Here is an 18872-nt window from a genome sequence, read left to right as displayed (position 1 = left end):
TGTTTACAGAAACGAGCCAAGTGGACGAGCAAGGTGGACGGAGCCACATCGTGTCGTCCTCACACCGACCATTGGAGGGACGAGAACATGGGTGCTCTCATGGGAAAGTGAGAGAAATGTCTGGACAACACAGCGGCAGATCCTTAACATCGCAGACGCAGGACTTTGTTTGTATTCTTCGTTTCTGTATGCAGAGACGACAGACAGATTCGTGTAGGCAAAGTACTATACTCTGCTACGATGAACGAGAGCCAGAGGCTACGGTGCGCAGAGTACCATACTCTGTGAAAAAGAATCAACGAGTTATCATCATCAAGTGATGACGGTAATATGGGTGCTGAACACCTGTATTATGCACCGGACAATCGGGACAATCGGGACAATCGATCAACATACACAACTGTGTATACCGGGAAATGAAACATACACAGACCTGGAATAGAGGGAAGCAAATAAGTGATCAACTTGAAAGGTTATGAAATGCATGATGTGTAATAATGTACAATGTATAATTGACATGACAGAGGCTGAAGAAACACAATGGCATATTATACAGCCACTGTTGTTTGCACGAACAGAGTGTATTTTTTATCTGCTACAACATAACTACATGTAATGTTAATGAGATTATGAATTGAGATGGGAAATGTACCAGTTCATATGTGTCATAGGTGTGACCGAAGCGAGCAGCGGGAGGAGGTCTCTTAAGAAACCAAGCAAGGACGTATGGTGATGTGGGGACACTTGTGGGACGTTGTGCCTATGTATCGCTTTTGTGATCAGCATCACCCAGAACCATACCGCAGGGTCAAGGGCGAGAGGTTAGTGGACAATCTGGTCCCAGTAGCACCTGATACTACGTATTTGATTCTATTGGGGTGTCCAGAGAGGTCCCTGACGAGTCAAAGTGACTGACCAGAGAGCAGCGGGTTTAAGGGCTTTCCGCTTGTACTTCTATATTTCCCATCACACCGCACAAAATATAGACAAGATAAATTGTCTGTTTGTCAAATTACAGAGATTGACCAATCTGACTCAAAATTTAGGACAGTAATGCTGTAGAAATGTTGTGGGCCGAGAGAAAAGAAGTGTGTTCAATGTTGAGAAATGTGCATAGACTTTTTGAGTGTAAAAGTGTCATTTTAACACCTATATGAAAGACATGTTGAAAACTGAAAAGAGTAATGTGTTTGGCATATGAGACAGTAGACTAATGCTTTGATAAACAGGAGGGAAATGTGATAAAATGTGAATATATGATTATATTTCTGTGATGTATTTTATCTGCATAATAGTGATATATTATCTGCATCATTAGTCTAAGAGAAGAACGGGTGTGTGACAAACTGGATTTGTGAAGGGGTCGTAAAGATGGCCAAAGGATGTTTACCAGAGGGGGGGTGATAACCCAGAGGAGTCTGGGTAATGTTTACCCAAGGCTTGATCTCTACGGAAAAATACCAAGTGCCTTGATGTGAAGCTGACCAATGAGAAATGTGACCCGCCTATTCCAGAATATCTAATAAAACCAACCAGCATGGGAAATAACAGGGTGAGACGCGGGGGTGAGACGCAGGAGGATCACGTAAGCTGCTTACAACAGCTTGCGTGATCAGTCCCCGCGTTTTCTCCCATGCATGCCATACAAATGTCTGATCTTTCTGTGTCGTTTCATATTCTAAGTTGAATTGTGTTCTCTATGTGTTAAGGAATAGCATCGGGTGTATGTCTCATTTCTTGACACAAAGTCAAAAACAGTCTGCAGTGCCCTGTGAATTTCAGTCCATTATTTTTGAGCAACAGCACAGCCCCAAAACACCTGATAGTGGTTTGCCTGCTGGGTTCTCCAGCAGTTAGCATTTCCTTGTGAATAATGGGCACTTTGACATGGTGTGGTGAAAAAACATATTTTTCCCCTTCAGGCATGTGATTTTGTGGTCTTCCTTAGGGCTGTTCCTACATTTCCACACTCTTGGTCAGACAAAACCAGGTTAACTTCTCGTTCCCATTGGTTTAGAATATACTTAGCAGAACGTTGTCCAGATTACCAATGCATTGAGATCATTTAGAAATGATTCCCCTCGCAAGTTCTGATTGATTGGTTTCAACAAAGATTACTGTCAGAGGATTATAGTGGTCATTTCTTTGTTTCATTTCTTGCTTATAATAAGTCCTATAAAAGTCCTGTCTCTCCAAGTCAAAGGATTCCTTCAACACATCAATGCTTTTCATTTGAGTTTCTTTTGCAATGCGGTGAAACGTTTACGCCTTTTGTAATCCAGGCGTTGAATCATAAGCTTGGTCATAAGAAAACCAACACCAGATTTTAACAGCTTTGTTTAGTTTGTATGCTTTGGTTGGCTCCTTTCAGGGGGTAAGCACAGATTTTACCCAAAGATTCTTCTTGTTTCTGCACTTTTTCAAAAGAGTAACGCTGCTCTCGGGGCACTCAAGGTTCCACCGAGATTTGAACTCGGATCGCTGGATTCAGAGTCCAGAGTGCTAACCATTACACCATGGAACCGCAGACTGGTCATTGGAAGGATAACTTTCATCCAAATCTATAAGTCTTTACATCAATCATCCCTTGCCAAAAAAATGAGAAACAAGGAGTGCAAACAGTGCAAATAATCTTGATGTACAGCAATACTTTTCCCTCTCTTAATGCAAAGTGTAGCAGCAGTAAACTTGAGGGGGAAAGGTATGGGTTTGAGGGCTCTTCTTGTGGGCTTTTCTGTCCTTGTAAATATTTTTCAGAGTAGGCATTTCCTGTTTACTAAACAGGCCCTTTGACCAAGGAAGCCGCAGCGCCATAATGATTTCCTTACATAATTAGATAAAGTGGTTACTTCTGGGATTGTATTTCTTGCTTGCTCTGGCAAGGTGCGCAGTCGTCCCTGGGTGGGCTCCAACCACCAACCTTTCGGTTAACAGCCGAACGCGCTAGCCGATTGCGCCACAGAGACGAGAATCTAGGCATATCCATAAAAGACTTGTCCCTCTAATTGCAATAAGAAATGAAGAAAAACTCTGGATTCAGAGCGCTAACCGCTATACCGTTGAACCACACCTTTCTACAGGATGTCCTGTTTTGAAAATAAGTATGACATTTGATCATTGGGCTATATCAAAGAGAGCAGCATTGAAGTAGGCAAACTTCTGCTTCATGGTTTCATTGTGTGGTGGTCATCACATCTGCCCTACACGCAGAAGGTCTTGGGTACAACATTCAGCAAAACCAAACATGTTACCAAACATGTTCATGCTAACAATGTTCCAACGAAAGCATGCTGTTTATGTTTTATAGATCCTTTCCAGGCCATTTATGTCCTGATCTCGCAAAATATCCAATAGACCCAGCATTCCTATTCATTGTATTTTTGAGCAAAGACTAACATTCAGGTACACATGCCGAAACCCGGGATTGAACCAGGAATAACGTAGCGAGAAAATGAACTAGTTCTGTGTGTCCTTTTTTCTTTTCTTTTGATTAAACATAAAACAATACAGGACACGACCAGGGAGCAAAAATCGTAATTAAAAGAACTTAATAGTTACATAAAACATAACATAACATAAAATAAAATAAAAACAAAATCACATTTAAATGAAAATAAGGGTCCTACTTGGTCCAAGTCAATCAAATTAGTGCTTATCCAAATTAAGCCTGGATGTCACTGTTTTCCATTCATCCAATGTCTAATGTCTGTTACTATGTCAGTCAAGTCTTTGATCGTTGGCGTGGTTGGTGTCGAGCATTTCTTTGTGATGGCCTTTTTCTCTACAGCCAAAAGTATGTTCCAAGGGTATCCATTTATTGTGTCCATGGCAGGAGTGTTGAGGCCCAAGTACATAGTTTTAAATTTGAGTGGGATGGCAAAGTCAAAAACAGTCTGCAGTGCCCTGTGAATTTCAGTCCATTATTTTTGAGCAACAGCACAGCCCCAAAACACCTGATAGTGGTTTGCCTGCTGGGTTCTCCAGCAGTTAGCATTTCCTTGTGAATAATGGGCACTTTGACATGGTGTGGTGAAAAAAACATATTTTTCCCCTTCAGGCATGTGATTTTGTGGTCTTCCTTAGGGCTGTTCCTACATTTCCACACTCTTGGTCAGACAAAACCAGGTTAACTTCTCGTTCCCATTGGTTTAGAATATACTTAGCAGAACGTTGTCCAGATTACCAATGCATTGAGATCATTTAGAAATGATTCCCCTCGCAAGTTCTGATTGATTGGTTTCAACAAAGATTACTGTCAGAGGATTATAGTGGTCATTTCTTTGTTTCATTTCTTGCTTATAATAAGTCCTATAAAAGTCCTGTCTCTCCAAGTCAAAGGATTCCTTCAACACATCAATGCTTTTCATTTGAGTTTCTTTTGCAATGCGGCGAAACGTTTACGCCTTTTGTAATCCAGGCGTTGAATCATAAGCTTGGTCATAAGAAAACCAGCTCCAGATTTTAACAGCTTTGTTTAGTTTGTATGCTTTGGTTGGCTCCTTTCAGGGGGTAAGCACAGATTTTACCCAAAGATTCTTCTTGTTTCTGCACTTTTTCAAAAGAGTAACGCTGCTCTCGGGGCACTCAAGGTTCCACCGAGATTTGAACTCGGATGGCTGGATTCAGAGTCCAGAGTGCTAACCATTACACCATGGAACCGCAGACTGGTCATTGGAAGGATAACTTTCATCCAAATCTATAAGTCTTTACATCAATCATCCCTTGCCAAAAAAATGAGAAACAAGGAGTGCAAACAGTGCAAATAATCTTGATGTGCAGCAATACTTTTCCCTCTCTTAATGCAAAGTGTAGCAGCAGTAAACTTGAGGGGGAAAGGTATGGGTTTGAGGGCTCTTCTTGTGGGCTTTTCTGTCCTTGTAAATATTTTTCATAGACAAAAGAGTAGGCATTTCCTGTTTACTAAACAGGCCCTTTGACCAAGGAAGCCGCAGCGCCATAATGATTTCCTGGTTTCCTTACATAATTAGATACAGTGGTTACTTCTGTGATTGTATTTCTTGCTTGCTCTGGCAAGGTGCGCAGTCGTCCCTGGGTGGGCTCCAACCACCAACCTTTCGGTTAACAGCCGAACGCGCTAGCCGATTGCGCCACAGAGATGCATATCCATAAAAGACTTGTCCCTCTAATTGCAATAAGAAATGAAGAAAAACTCTGGATTCAGAGCGCTAACCGCTATACCGTTGAACCACACCTTTCTACAGGATATCCTGTTTTGAAAATAAGTATGACATTTGATCATTGGGCTATATCAAAGAGAGCAGCATTGAAGTAGGCAAACTTCTGCTTCATGGTTTCATTGTGTGGTGGTCATCACATCTGCCCTACACGCAGAAGGTCTTGGGTACAACATTCAGCGAAACCAAACATGTTACCAAACATGTTCATGCTAACAATGTTCCAACGAAAGCTTGCTGTTTATGTTTTATAGATCCTTTCCAGGCCATTTATGTCCTGATCTCGCAAAATATCCAATAGACCCAGCATTCCTATTCATTGTATTTTTGAGCAAAGACTAACATTCAGGTACACCTGCCGAAACCCCGGATTGAACCAGGGACCTTTAGATATTCAGTCTAACGCTCTCCCAACTGAGCTATTTCAGCTACTTTATCGAATAAATTAGGCAAGGGAGGGAAACGTGTGGCATAACGTAGCGAGAAAATGAACTATTTCTGTGTGTCCTTTTTTCTTTTCTTTTGATTAAACATAAAACAATACAGGACACGACCAGGGAGCAAAAATTGTAATTAAAAGAACTTAATAGTTACATAAAACATAACATAACATAACATAACATAACATAAAATAAAAACAAAATCACCTTTAAATGAAAATAGGGGCCTACTTGGTCCAAGTCAATAAAATTAGTGCTTATCCAAATTAAGCCTGAATGTCACTGTTTTCCATTCATCCAATGTCTAATGTCTGTTACTATGTCAGTCAAGTCTTTGATCGTTGGCGTGGTTGGTGTCGAGCATTTCTTTGTGATGGCCTTTTTCTCTACAGCCAAAAGTATGTTCCAAGGGTATCCATTTATTGTGTCCATGGCAGGAGTGTTGAGGCCCAAGTACATAGTTTTAAATTTGAGTGGGATGGCAAAGTCAAAAACAGTCTGCAGTGCCCTGTGAATTTCAGTCCATTATTTTTGAGCAACAGCACAGCCCCAAAACACCTGATAGTGGTTTGCCTGCTGGGTTCTCCAGCAGTTAGCATTTCCTTGTGAATAGTGGGCACTTTGACATGGTGTGGTGAAAAAAACATATTTTTCCCCTTCAGGCATGTGATTTTGTGGTCTTCCTCAGGGCTGTTCCTACATTTCCACACTCTTGGTCAGACAAAACCAGGTTAACCCTTTAGGCGCCAGAGATTATGGATGAAATAAATGTATAAATAAAAAACTTCCTGAGATACAGAGAACTGAAGCCGGGGCACAGCTCTGGGTCGGCAGTGCCCCTGGAGGCCCGTAGAAGCTCCACACTCCAGTTGATTCTTGGATAAAAGTGCACCCAGCCGGTCTCGAACTCGCGTGAGGCGGAGCAGGGTTCACACACCCCGCACACGGCCAGACTTTGCCCGGCCAGGGAGCACCTTCTGCGGGTCGGAGGCTCCGGGTCGGAGCCCCTGGAGCCTGGAGCCCTCACTGGGCCCCGAACTCGGCTGCCGGAGGCAGTGCAGTGCCTCATGGATAAAGGTGCACCCAGCCGGTCTCGAACTCGCGTGAGGCGGAGCAGGGTTCACCCACCCCGCACACGGCCAGACTTTGCCCGGCCAGGGAGCACCTTCTGCGGGTCGGAGGCTCCGGGTCGGAGCCCCTGGAGCCTGGAGCCCTCACTGGGCCCCGAACTCGGCTGCCGGAGGCAGTGCAGTGCCTCATGGATAAAGGTGCACCCAGCCGGTCTCGAACTCGCGTGAGGCGGAGCAGGGTTCACCCACCCCGCACACGGCCAGACTTTGCCCGGGGAAGGGCCACTCTGGCTGGGCATGGCCTCCGCTGAGCACCCCCTGGAGCCCCCGGAGCACCTCCAGAGCCACCCCCCACTCTCCCCAGATTCTGCCCGGGGAAGGGCCACTCTGGCTGGGCATGGCCTCCACTGAGCACCCCCTGGAGCCCCCGGAGCACCTCCAGAGCCACCCCCCACTCTCCCCAGACTCTGCCCGGGGAAGGGCCACTCTGGCTGGGCATGGCCTCCGCCGAGCACCCCCTGGAACCCCTGGAGCCCCTCCAGAGCCACCCCCCACTCCTCCAGACTCACCCCGGGGAAGGGCCACTCTGGCTGGGCATGGCCCCCACTGAGCACCCCCTGGAACCCCTGGAGCCCCCGGAGCACCTCCAGAGCCACCCCCCACTCTCCCCAGATTCTGCCCGGGGAAGGGCCACTCTGGCTGGGCATGGCCTCCACTGAGCACCCCCTGGAGCCCCCGGAGCACCTCCAGAGCCACCCCCCACTCTCCCCAGACTCTGCCCGGGGAAGGGCCACTCTGGCTGGGCATGGCCTCCGCCGAGCACCCCCTGGAAACCCTGGAGCCCCTCCAGAGCCACCCCCCACTCCTTCAGACTCACCCCGGGGAAGGGCCACTCTGGCTGGGCATGGCCCCCACTGAGCACCCCCTGGAACCCCTGGAGCCCCCGGAGCACCTCCAGAGCCACCCCCCACTCTCCCCAGATTCTGCCCGGGGAAGGGCCACTCTGGCTGGGCATGGCCTCCGCCGAGCACCCCCTGGAACCCCTGGAGCCCCTCCAGAGCCACCCCCCACTCCTCCAGACCCACCCAGGGGAAGGGCCACTCTGGCTGGGCATGGCCTCCGCCGAGCACCCCCTGGAACCCCTGGAGCCCCTCCAGAGCCACCCCGCATTCCCCCAAACTCAGTCTGGGGACGGGCCACTCGGGCTGGGCATGGCCTCCGCCGAGCACCCCCCTGGAACCCCTGGAGCCCCTCCAGAGCCACCCCGCATTCCCCCAAACTCAGTCTGGGGACGGGCCACTCGGGCTGGGCATGGCCTCCGCCGAGCACCCCCTGGAACCCCTGGAGCCCCTCCAGAGCCACCCCCCACTCCTCCAGACTCACCCCGGGGAAGGGCCACTCTGGCTGGGCATGGCCCCCACTGAGCACCCCCTGGAACCCTTGGAGCCCCCGGAGCACCTCCAGAGCCACCCCCCACTCTCCCCAGATTCTGCCCGGGGAAGGGCCACTCTGGCTGGGCATGGCCTCCGCCGAGCACCCCCTGGAACCCCTGGAGCCCCTCCAGAGCCACCCCGCATTCCCCCAAACTCAGTCTGGGGACGGGCCACTCTTCCCCGGGTTGCAGGCTCTGGGACTCCGGGGATGACCACCGGGGACCAGGCCCTCCCTTCGAACCCGGGGACCCACACTTAAGCACCCCCACACGGGCTACACACCCTTGGTTCAGCCCCCTGGAGGTCCGTGCCCTTGGTACTATACCATGGAAGTCCGTGCCCTTGGTACTCTGACTGGAGTACCAAGGGAACGGCCCAGCACTCACCACAGAGGCTCGCGCCGGCCCCGGCCCACCTTTCGTCCCCGGGTACCCACACTTAAGCACCCCCACACGAGCTACACACCCTTGGTGCAGCCCCCTGGAAGTCCGTGCCCTTGGTACTCTGAGCCACTTTAAAAGATAAAAAGCACCAGGACCCCAAGGCCCTGGCTCCCCTGTCCCCTACACCACACTTGGAGGCAGGGCCCTTGCCCTCCACTGGCTGCCCCCGCGCCCAATGTACTCCATAACCGAAGAAGAGAGGGGGGACCCGGAGGCCGGCCTACTAGGGTAACAGGTTTAATTTAGAGCCGGGGCTCTGGACCACAAATGCCTACAACCCCGCAGTGCGCAGGAGCCTTCGAAGCTGGATGAAACCAGAACGGGGCCCTACGATGGCGGTGACCAGCCACAGTTGATAGCAAAGTGAGCCCTGGACAGGCGCTGCATTTGACAAACTCAGAGACGAGGAAGGGACCGGAGTCGGACCAAATATATCATCTGGCGCTGTGTCCAGCGTGAGGGTGAGCCAGCGCAAATCAGGACCACAAATGCCTACAACCCCGCAGTGCGCAGGAGCCTTCGAAGCTGGATGAAACCAGAACGGGGCCCTACGATGGCGGTGACCAGCCACAGTTGATAGCAAAGTGAGCCCTGGACAGGCGCTGCATTTGACAAACTCAGAGACGAGGAAGGGACCGGAGTCGGACCAAATATATCATCTGGCGCTGTGTCCAGCGTGAGGGTGAGCCAGCGCAAATCAGGACCACAAATGCCTACAACCCCGCAGTGCGCAGGAGCCTTCGAAGCTGGATGAAACCAGAACGGGGCCCTACGATGGCGGTGACCAGCCACAGTTGATAGCAAAGTGAGCCCTGGACAGGCGCTGCATTTGACAAACTCAGAGACGAGGAAGGGACCGGAGTCGGACCAAAAGTATGCGCCGGCCCTGCCCCCCGCCCCGCGCAGAGCCATCGGACACGTTGAGGCTGAAGGGGACTGGCGCAGAGCCCTTGGGCCCAGGGGCAAAGCGCAGCCATCATCCTTCAAGCCGCGCCTCCTGCTGCGCGGGGGTGAGTGACAATGGGCCCGGACTGTGTTCCCACCGGACGCGTTGAGGCTGAAGGGGACTGGCTCAGAGCACCTGGCACAGGGGCTAAGCACAGCCATCATCCTTCAAGCCGCGCGTCCTTCAGTGCGGGGGTGAGTGACGGTCCCATCTCCGGAGACAAGGGGCCAGGCGCGGGGGAAGCCAGTCAGACTGACGCCCCGCGCCTGGTGGGACCTCTGTCTCGGCCTCGCTTCCAACGTGTCCGGCGTGAGGTTAGCCGGAGCAAACCACAGCCGCAAAATGTAAACAAAACCGCAGTGCGCAGGAGCCTTCGAAGCTGGATAAAACCAGAATGGGGCCCTACGATGGCGGGTCATGTGTGCCCGTCGACCAAGCTCCTTGTCTGGTATACATAGAACCATGATTTGTACCATTTTCATGGTTGATTCATGCTCACGCGAGTTCGAGACCGGCTGGGTGCACTTTTATCCATGAGGCACTGCACTGCCTCCGGCAGCCGAGTTCGGGGCCCGGTGAGGGCTCCAGGCTCCAGGGGCTCCGACCCGGAGCCTCCGACCCGCAGAAGGTGCTCCCTGGCCGGGCAAAGTCTGGCCGTGTGCGGGGTGGATGGCCCTGGGTCTGGGCGAAGCTAAGATCACGGAGCGGGTCACCTCCGCGTACAGCCCGTGGTCAGCGTGACACTGTGCTCTGCCCCGAGCAATCAGAGCAAACAGCAAGCTTCTGGAAGTGCCCGCGAGTCTGGTAAAATCAAGCCGAAAATAGACCCTCTCATGCCCGGTCTGAGCGGCGCTTAGAGCGCGGAGGAGCGCGGAGCGCGGGGCTCCATTCAGAGGCTCCGTGATCCGCCTTACAACCAGCTCTCACCTCCACGTACAGCCCGTGGTCAGCGTGACACTGTGCTCTGCCCCGAGCAATCAGAGCAAACAGCAAGCTTCTGGAAGTGCCCGCGAGTCTGGTAAAATCAAGCCGAAAATAGACCCTCTCATGCCCGGTCTGAGCGGCGCTTAGAGCGCGGAGGAGCGCGGAGCGCGGGGCTCCATTCAGAGGCTCCGTGATCCGACGCTCACCTCCGCACCTCCGAACCATGACTTGAGATTACGGCTGTGAAGGAGCCTTGGAAGCTGGATAAAACCAGAACGGGGCCCATCGATCGCGGTTCTCGTGTGTCCGTCAAACGAGCTCCTCCCCCGGTAGCCGCACAACCAGGAAATGTACCTGTTTCGATTGCGAAAAACGTCATTCTCAAAAACCGCCCGCCCGTCCCTCCCAGCATTACCATTTTGCACATCCCGCGTGAGAGCAGCGTAGGAATTTCTCGGGAGCAGCGTGATTTAGCCCGGGACTCTTGAGCTGAACGCTTATTTCCACGAGCCCAAAAAATGACTAAGTCCAACGGTATATAGTGTACTATTGCCGAAAAACGACAGAGTCGCTCGGGTATAGTGTACTATTGCCGAAAAATGACAGAGTCTTTTCAGGTATAGTGTACTATTTCGGTTTTTACTCTAAGTCCCTCAGGGGCATATGGTGCTATACTATGATGGTCAGATCACCTCCAGGCCCCAGGGGAGTGCTTTTCTGGGGGCAAACTGTGCACTGATGATGGGGGATTATTTCATTTTGCTCATTTTGGTGTTTTTTCACATTTTAACCCATTTTCACCCCTTTTGCTCACAACTTCATACTACGGCCCGGAAAAACGACAGAGTCCCTCGGGTATAGTGTACTATTGCCGAAAAACGACAGAGTCCCTCGGGTATAGTGTACTATTGCCGAAAAACGACAGAGTCCCTCGGGTATAGTGTACTATTGCCGAAAAACGACAGAGTCCCTCGGGTATAGTGTACTATTGCCGAAAAACGACAGAGTCCCTCGGGTATAGTGTACTATTGCCGAAAAACGACAGAGTCCCTCGGGTATAGTGTACTATTGCCGAAAAACGACAGAGTCCCTCGGGTATAGTGTACTATTGCCGAAAAACGACAGAGTCCCTCGGGTATAGTGTACTATTGCCGAAAAACGACAGAGTCCCTCGGGTATAGTGTACTATTGCCGAAAAACGACAGAGTCCCTCGGGTATAGTGTACTATTGCCGAAAAACGACAGAGTCCCTCGGGTATAGTGTACTATTGGCTGGAAGCTCGTTTTTTTTTCTAAGTCCAGCAGGGGTATATGGTACTATATTCTGGTGGTCAGATCACCTCCAGGCACCAGGGGAGTGCTTTTCTGGGGGCAAACTGTGCACTGATGATGGGGGATTATTTCATTTTGCTCATTTTGGTGTTTTTTCACATTTTAACCCATTTTCACCCCTTTTGCTCACATCTTCAAACTCGGGCCCTGATTACAAGTTCTGACCAAATGATGACAAACACGGTATTTATTATGTATTTTTTTCATTTTTTTCATTTTTCCAACTTATACATCCATCATTGGTGCCAGGCAGGTTGTGGAGAAAGCAGTGAAGAAAGGAGAGAGCCATCACAGAAAAGATGTCCATCCAGGGTCAAGGTACCCTGCACTTTTACATATCCAAATGACAGCATTTAAAGTTTTTTAGCGTATGGTATCTCTCGTTGCATGGAACCGCACAGAGGCCAACGCCACACAGACGGCACCTGTACTTTGTTTGCCGCCTGCCTTTGGTACGAGAGCGGTCAGAGCACACGGCGCAGTCTGGACGTCCCTCTGCTTGACAAAGCCAATGACGCTCTGTGAGTCTCTGTGGCATTTCACCCTCCGGTCTTGAGCGCCTTTCTTGTTTTTTGGAGTGATCAGCCAGTAATGCATCAATAATAATCTGAATGTAAACCTTTAAAGGTTTGTGTGGGCCTGGAGTGGATTTGGTGTATATGATGTGTGAGTTGACAATACTTATGCTTATAATGGCATTGAATATGCGATGATACCATTTCCGGGACCTGTGTGGAAAGAGGTATGTCTTCATCCTCTGGTCAGCAGTGTCCACTCCACCCATGTAGGCGTTGTACTGGTCGACACATACAGGTCTTTTGATGTCACGGAAGCCAGTGTCATCTGTCTTGGATCGGATCCTCCTCTGAACACAATCATTTCCATGGACTGTGGACAACATGGTGAGACGTTTAGTATCGTGCCAAGCACAAGCCAGGAGTTTTCCCTTTCTGCAAAAAACTGGGTCATCTCCTTTTTTCAGCTGTAAGACACTTTTACCAAGGCATTTTGGCATCCCCAACCTGGTAATCCTTACCGTCCCACACAGTCCAGTTTCCAAATCTGCTAATTCATTTGCAATTACAGGCGAGGTATAGTAACTGTCCATGTAAATCTCGTGTCCTTTGCCCGTAAAGGGAGAAACCAACTCACGGACAACTGCGTGTGTTGCACTGATGTTGCTTGCATTATTTTTGTACTGTCCAGTGTGCATTGACCAGCGCAAAACATACCCTGAACAGCTTTCACTCAGGGCATACACTCTATAGCCATATTTGTCAGGTTTATTCGGAGAGTAACATTTTAGTGAAGATCTCCCCTTGAAAGCTATTGTCATTTCATCTAAAGAAAGCTCCTTGATTGGACTGTAAACTGCTGCAAATTTGGGAATAATCAAATCTATTATTGGGCGGACTTTGAACAGTTTATCGTGCCCGGGCTCGCCTGTTCTCACATAATCATTATTGTTGACAAAATGAAAGAACGAAAGAATGATTTCAAATCTGTTTCTTGACATTACATTTCCAAATCCAGGCGTTTGTGTAAGCCAAAATGTTCCCCAGTAATCCTCGATTTCAGGTTTCTCAACAAGGCCCATGGAGAGATGCAAAGCGAAGAAAGCTTTCATTTCGGTGACTGATACATCATACCACTCAAGAAATCTTGAATGTGGCTTCAGAATCATAGGTGCCATACACTGATGTGCATATCTATTTGTCTCATCAGTAATGAAAGTCCAAAACTGATCGGTCAGAAAGAGTGACAGAATATCAAATGGATTAGCATCCGTCAGATCCATCTCTCCTGTGTAGCCAACTGGGTCTTCAAAAGGTTTGATCCATGCCTCAAATACCTCGACCTCTCTCAGCATGTCCCAGCTCTCATCCACCGGGCAAGTTTTACTGCAGCCACTGGTTCCACTGGTTCCTCACCTCCGTCTGTCCTTTGCACCTGTCCGTTGTTTCGAAGTCCCTTCATCTCCACTTGGAAATCCATCGTCACTCTCGGGGAGATAATACCCTTCAGAGTCAGAATCTGCTGTAAATTGCATGCCACGTGAACTTCCTCCAGCCATTTTTTTCCTTACCGGATCTGCCCTGGATCATACCTGGCTAATAAAGGGAAGTTGCACCGAACCGACCAATGACTGAAGTGATTCATTTTCTACTATTATTTCATTAATTTCCTTGTACGGTAAAGTTGCATTTCTGCGACTTTGGCGCTTAAAGGGTTAACTAAACAGGCCCTTTGACCAAGGAAGCCCCAGCGCCGTAATGATTTCCTGGTTTCCATACATAATTACATACAGTGGTTACTTCTGGGATTGTATCTCTTGCTTGCTCTGGCAAGGTGAGCAGTCGTCCCTGGGTGGGCTCAAACCACCAACCTTTCGCCTATCAGCAGAACGCGCTAGCCGATTGCGCCACAGAGGCGAGAATCTTAACATACCCATGAAAGGGTTACCCCTCTAATTGCAATTAGAAATGAAGAAAAACTCTGGATTCAGAGCGCTAACCGCTATACCGTTGAACCACACCTTTCTACAGGATGTCTTGTTTTGAAAATAAGTATGACATTTGATCATTGGGCTATATCAAAGAGAGCAGCATTGAAGTAGGCAAACTTCTGCTTCATGGTTTCATTGTGTGGTGGTCATCACATCTGCCCTACACGCAGAAGGTCTTGGGTACAACATTCAGCAAAACCAAACATGTTACCAAACATGTTCATGCTAACAATGTTCCAACGAAAGCTTGCTGTTTATGTTTTATAGATCCTTTCCAGGCCATTTATGTCCTGATCTCGCAAAATATCCAATAGACCCAGCATTCCTATTCATTGTATTTTTGAGCAAAGACTAACATTCAGGTACACATGCCGAAACCCGGGATTGAACCAGGAATAACGTAGCGAGAAAATGAACTAGTTCTGTGTGTCCTTTTTTCTTTTCTTTTGATTAAACATAAAACAATACAGGACACGACCAGGGAGCAAAAATCGTAATTAAAAGAACTTAATAGTTACATAAAACATAACATAACATAAAATAAAATAAAAACAAAATCACATTTAAATGAAAATAAGGGTCCTACTTGGTCCAAGTCAATCAAATTAGTGCTTATCCAAATTAAGCCTGGATGTCACTGTTTTCCATTCATCCAATGTCTAATGTCTGTTACTATGTCAGTCAAGTCTTTGATCGTTGGCGTGGTTGGTGTCGAGCATTTCTTTGTGATGGCCTTTTTCTCTACAGCCAAAAGTATGTTCCAAGGGTATCCATTTATTGTGTCCATGGCAGGAGTGTTGAGGCCCAAGTACATAGTTTTAAATTTGAGTGGGATGGAAAAGTCAAAAACAGTCTGCAGTGCCCTGTGAATTTCAGTCCATTATTTTTGAGCAACAGCACAGCCCCAAAACACCTGATAGTGGTTTGCCTGCTGGGTTCTCCAGCAGTTAGCATTTCCTTGTGAATAATGGGCACTTTGACATGGTGTGGTGAAAAAAACATATTTTTCCCCTTCAGGCATGTGATTTTGTGGTCTTCCTCAGGGCTGTTCCTACATTTCCACACTCTTGGTCAGACAAAACCAGGTTAACTTCTCGTTCCCATTGGTTTAGAATATACTTAGCAGAACGTTGTCCAGATTACCAATGCATTGAGATCATTTAGAAATGATTCCCCTCGCAAGTTCTGATTGATTGGTTTCAACAAAGATTACTGTCAGAGGATTATAGTGGTCGTTTCTTTGTTTCATTTCTTGCTTATAATAAGTCCTATAAAAGTCCTGTCTCTCCAAGTCAAAGGATTCCTTCAACACATCAATGCTTTTCATTTGATTTTCTTTTGCAATGCGGTGAAACGTTTACGCCTTTTGTAATCCAGGCGTTGAATCATAAGCTTGGTCATAAGAAAACCAGCTCCAGATTTTAACAGCTTTGTTTAGTTTGTATGCTTTGGTTGGCTCCTTTCAGGGGGTAAGCACAGATTTTACCCAAAGATTCTTCTTGTTTCTGCACTTTTTCGAAAGAGTAGCGCTGATCTCGGGGTACTCAAGGTTCCACCGAGATTTGAACTCGGATCGCTGGATTCAGAGTCCAGAGTGCTAACCATTACACCATGGAACCGCAGACTCCTCCTTGGAAGGATAACGGTCATCCAAAGCTACAAGTCTTACATCAATCATCCCTTGCCAAAAAAATGAGAAACAAGGAGTGAAAACAGTGCAAATAATCTTGATGTGCAGCAATACTTTTCCCTCTCTTAATGCAAAGTGTAGCAGCAGTAAACTTGAGGGAGAAAGGTATGGGTTTGAGGGCTCTTCTTGTGGGCTTTTCTGTCCTTGTAAATATTTTTCATAGACAAAAGAGTAGGCATTTCCTGTTTACTAAAAAGGCCCTTTGACCAAGGAAGCCGCAGCGCCATAACGATTTCCTGGTTTCCTTACATAATTACATACAGTGGTTACTTCTGGGATTGTATTTCTTGCTTGCTCTGGCAAGGTGAGCAATCGTCCCTGGGTGGGCTCTAACCACCAACCTTTCGGTTTACAGCCGAACGCGCTAGCCGATTGCGCCACAGAGACGAGAATCCAGGTTTATCCATAAAAGACTTGTGGCTCTAATTGCAATAAGAAATGAAGAAAAACTCTGGATTCAGAGCGCTAACGGCTATACCGTTGAACCACACCTTTCTACCGGATGTCCTGTTTTGAAAATAAGTATGACATTTGATCATTGGGCTATATCAAAGAGAGCAGCATTGAAGTAGGCAAACTTCTGCTTCATGGTTTCATTGTGTGGTGGTCATCACATCTGCCCTACACGCAGAAGGTCTTGGGTACAACATTCAGCGAAACCAAACATGTTACCAAACATGTTCATGCTAACAATGTTCCAACGAAAGCTTGCTGTTTATGTTTTATAGATCCTTTCCAGGCCATTTATGTCCTGATCTCGCAAAATATCCAATAGACCCAGCATTCCTATTCATTGTATTTTTGAGCAAAGACTAACATTCAGGTACACATGCCGAAACCCGGGATTGAACCAGGAATAACGTAGCGAGAAAATGAACTAGTTCTGTGTGTCCTTCTTTCTTTTCTTTTGATTAAACATAAAACAATACAGGACACGACCAGGAAGCAAAAATCGTAATTAAAAGAACTTAATAGTTACATAAAACATAACATAACATAAAATAAAATAAAAACAAAATCACATTTAAATGAAAATAAGGGTCCTACTTGGTCCAAGTCAATCAAATTAGTGCTTATCCAAGTTAAGCCTGAATGTCACTGTTTTCCATTCATCCAATGTCTAATGTCTGTTACTATGTCAGTCAAGTCTTTGATCGTTGGCGTGGTTGGTGTCGAGCATTTCTTTGTGATGGCCTTTTTCTCTACAGCCAAAAGTATGTTCCAAGGGTATCCATTTATTGTGTCCATGGCAGGAGTGTTGAGGCCCAAGTACATAGTTTTAAATTTGAGTGGGATGGAAAAGTCAAAAACAGTCTGCAGTGCCCTGTGAATTTCAGTCCATTAGTTTTTAGCAACAGCACAGCCCCAACACACCTGATAGTGGTTTGCCTGCTGGGTTCTCCAGCAGTTAGCATTTCCTTGTGAATAATGGGCACTTTGACATGGTGTGGTGAAAAAAACATATTTTTCCCCTTCAGGCATGTGATTTTGTGGTCTTCCTCAGGGCTGTTCCTACATTTCCACACTCTTGGTCAGACAAAACCAGGTTAACTTCTCGTTCCCATTGGTTTAGAATATACTTAGCAGAACGTTGTCCAGATTACCAATGCATTGAGATCATTTAGAAATGATTCCCCTTGCAAGTTCTGATTGATTGGTTTCAACAAAGATTACTGTCAGAGGATTATAGTGGTCGTTTCTTTGTTTCATTTCTTGCTTATAATAAGTCCTATAAAAGTCCTGTCTCTCCAAGTCAAAGGATTCCTTCAACACATCAATGCTTTTCATTTGATTTTCTTTTGCAATGCGGTGAAACGTTTACGCCTTTTGTAATCCAGGCGTTGAATCATAAGTTTGGTCATAAGAAAACCAGCTCCAGATTTTAACAGCTTTGTTTAGTTTGTATGCTTTGGTTGGCTCCTTTCAGGGGGTAAGCACAGATTTTACCCAAAGATTCTTCTTGTTTCTGCACTTTTTCAAAAGAGTAGCGCTGCTCTCGGGGTACTCAAGGTTCCACCGAGATTTGAACTCAGATCGCTGGATTCAGAGTCCAGAGTGCTAACCATTACACCATGGAACCGCAGACTCCTCCTTGGAAGGATAACGGTCATCCAAAGCTACAAGTCTTACATCAATCATCCCTTGCCAAAAAAATGAGAAACAAGGAGTGAAAACAGTGCAAATAATCTTGATGTGCAGCAATACTTTTCCCTCTCTTGATGCAAAGTGTAGCAGCAGTAAACTTGAGGGAGAAAGGTATGGGTTTGAGGGCTCTTCTTGTGGGCTTTTCTGTCCTTGTAAATATTTTTCATAGACAAAAGAGTAGGCATTTCCTGTTTACTAAAAAGGCCCTTTGACCAAGGAAGCCGCAGCGCCATAACGATTTCCTGGTTTCCTTACATAATTACATACAGTGGTTACTTCTGGGATTGTATTTCTTGCTTGCTCTGGCAAGGTGAGCAATCGTCCCTGGGTGGGCTCGAACCACCAACCTTTCGGTTTACAGCCGAACGAGCTAGCCGATTGCGCCACAGAGACGAGAATCCAGGTTTATCCATAAAAGACTTGTGGCTCTAATTGCAATAAGAAATGAAGAAAAACTCTGGATTCAGAGCGCTAACGGCTATACCGTTGAACCACACCTTTCTACAGGATGTCCTGTTTTGAAAATAAGTATGACATTTGATCATTGGGCTATATCAAAGAGAGCAGCATTGAAGTAGGCAAACTTCTGCTTCATGGTTTCATTGTGTGGTGGTCATCACATCTGCCCTACACGCTGAAGGTCTTGGGTACAACATTCAGCGAAACCAAACATGTTACCAAACATGTTCATGCTAACAATGTTCCAACGAAAGCTTGCTGTTTATGTTTTATAGATCCTTTCCAGGCC

General features: G+C 47.4%; 7 non-coding genes across 7 annotated transcripts; all 7 read right to left on the bottom strand.

Annotated features, from left to right (window-relative positions):
- Positions 1-2452: 2452 nt before the first annotated feature.
- Positions 2453-2524, bottom strand: trnaq-cug (transfer RNA glutamine (anticodon CUG)). Its single transcript has one exon. It is a non-coding gene; the product is annotated as a tRNA-Gln (tRNA).
- A 2063-nt stretch (positions 2525-4587) lies between these two features.
- On the bottom strand, positions 4588-4659 carry trnaq-cug (transfer RNA glutamine (anticodon CUG)). The gene has a single exon. It is a non-coding gene; the product is annotated as a tRNA-Gln (tRNA).
- An 892-nt stretch (positions 4660-5551) lies between these two features.
- trnaf-gaa (transfer RNA phenylalanine (anticodon GAA)) lies at positions 5552-5624 on the bottom strand. Its single transcript has one exon. It is a non-coding gene; the product is annotated as a tRNA-Phe (tRNA).
- Positions 5625-15836: 10212 nt separating this feature from the next.
- Positions 15837-15908, bottom strand: trnaq-cug (transfer RNA glutamine (anticodon CUG)). Its single transcript has one exon. It is a non-coding gene; the product is annotated as a tRNA-Gln (tRNA).
- A 384-nt stretch (positions 15909-16292) lies between these two features.
- Positions 16293-16366, bottom strand: trnay-gua (transfer RNA tyrosine (anticodon GUA)). Its single transcript has one exon. It is a non-coding gene; the product is annotated as a tRNA-Tyr (tRNA).
- Positions 16367-17987: 1621 nt separating this feature from the next.
- On the bottom strand, positions 17988-18059 carry trnaq-cug (transfer RNA glutamine (anticodon CUG)). The gene has a single exon. It is a non-coding gene; the product is annotated as a tRNA-Gln (tRNA).
- Positions 18060-18443: 384 nt separating this feature from the next.
- On the bottom strand, positions 18444-18517 carry trnay-gua (transfer RNA tyrosine (anticodon GUA)). The gene has a single exon. It is a non-coding gene; the product is annotated as a tRNA-Tyr (tRNA).
- Between the last annotated feature and the right edge of the window lie 355 nt (positions 18518-18872).

The sequence above is a fragment of the Eucyclogobius newberryi genome, unplaced genomic scaffold, assembly GCF_026437365.1.
Source record: "Eucyclogobius newberryi isolate DKJ021-1_F unplaced genomic scaffold, fEucNew1.0.hap1 SCAF_182, whole genome shotgun sequence".
NCBI lineage: Eukaryota > Metazoa > Chordata > Actinopteri > Gobiiformes > Gobiidae > Eucyclogobius > Eucyclogobius newberryi.
Note: the sequence above shows the minus strand (reverse complement) of the source record. Positions and strands in the feature narration are given on the sequence as shown.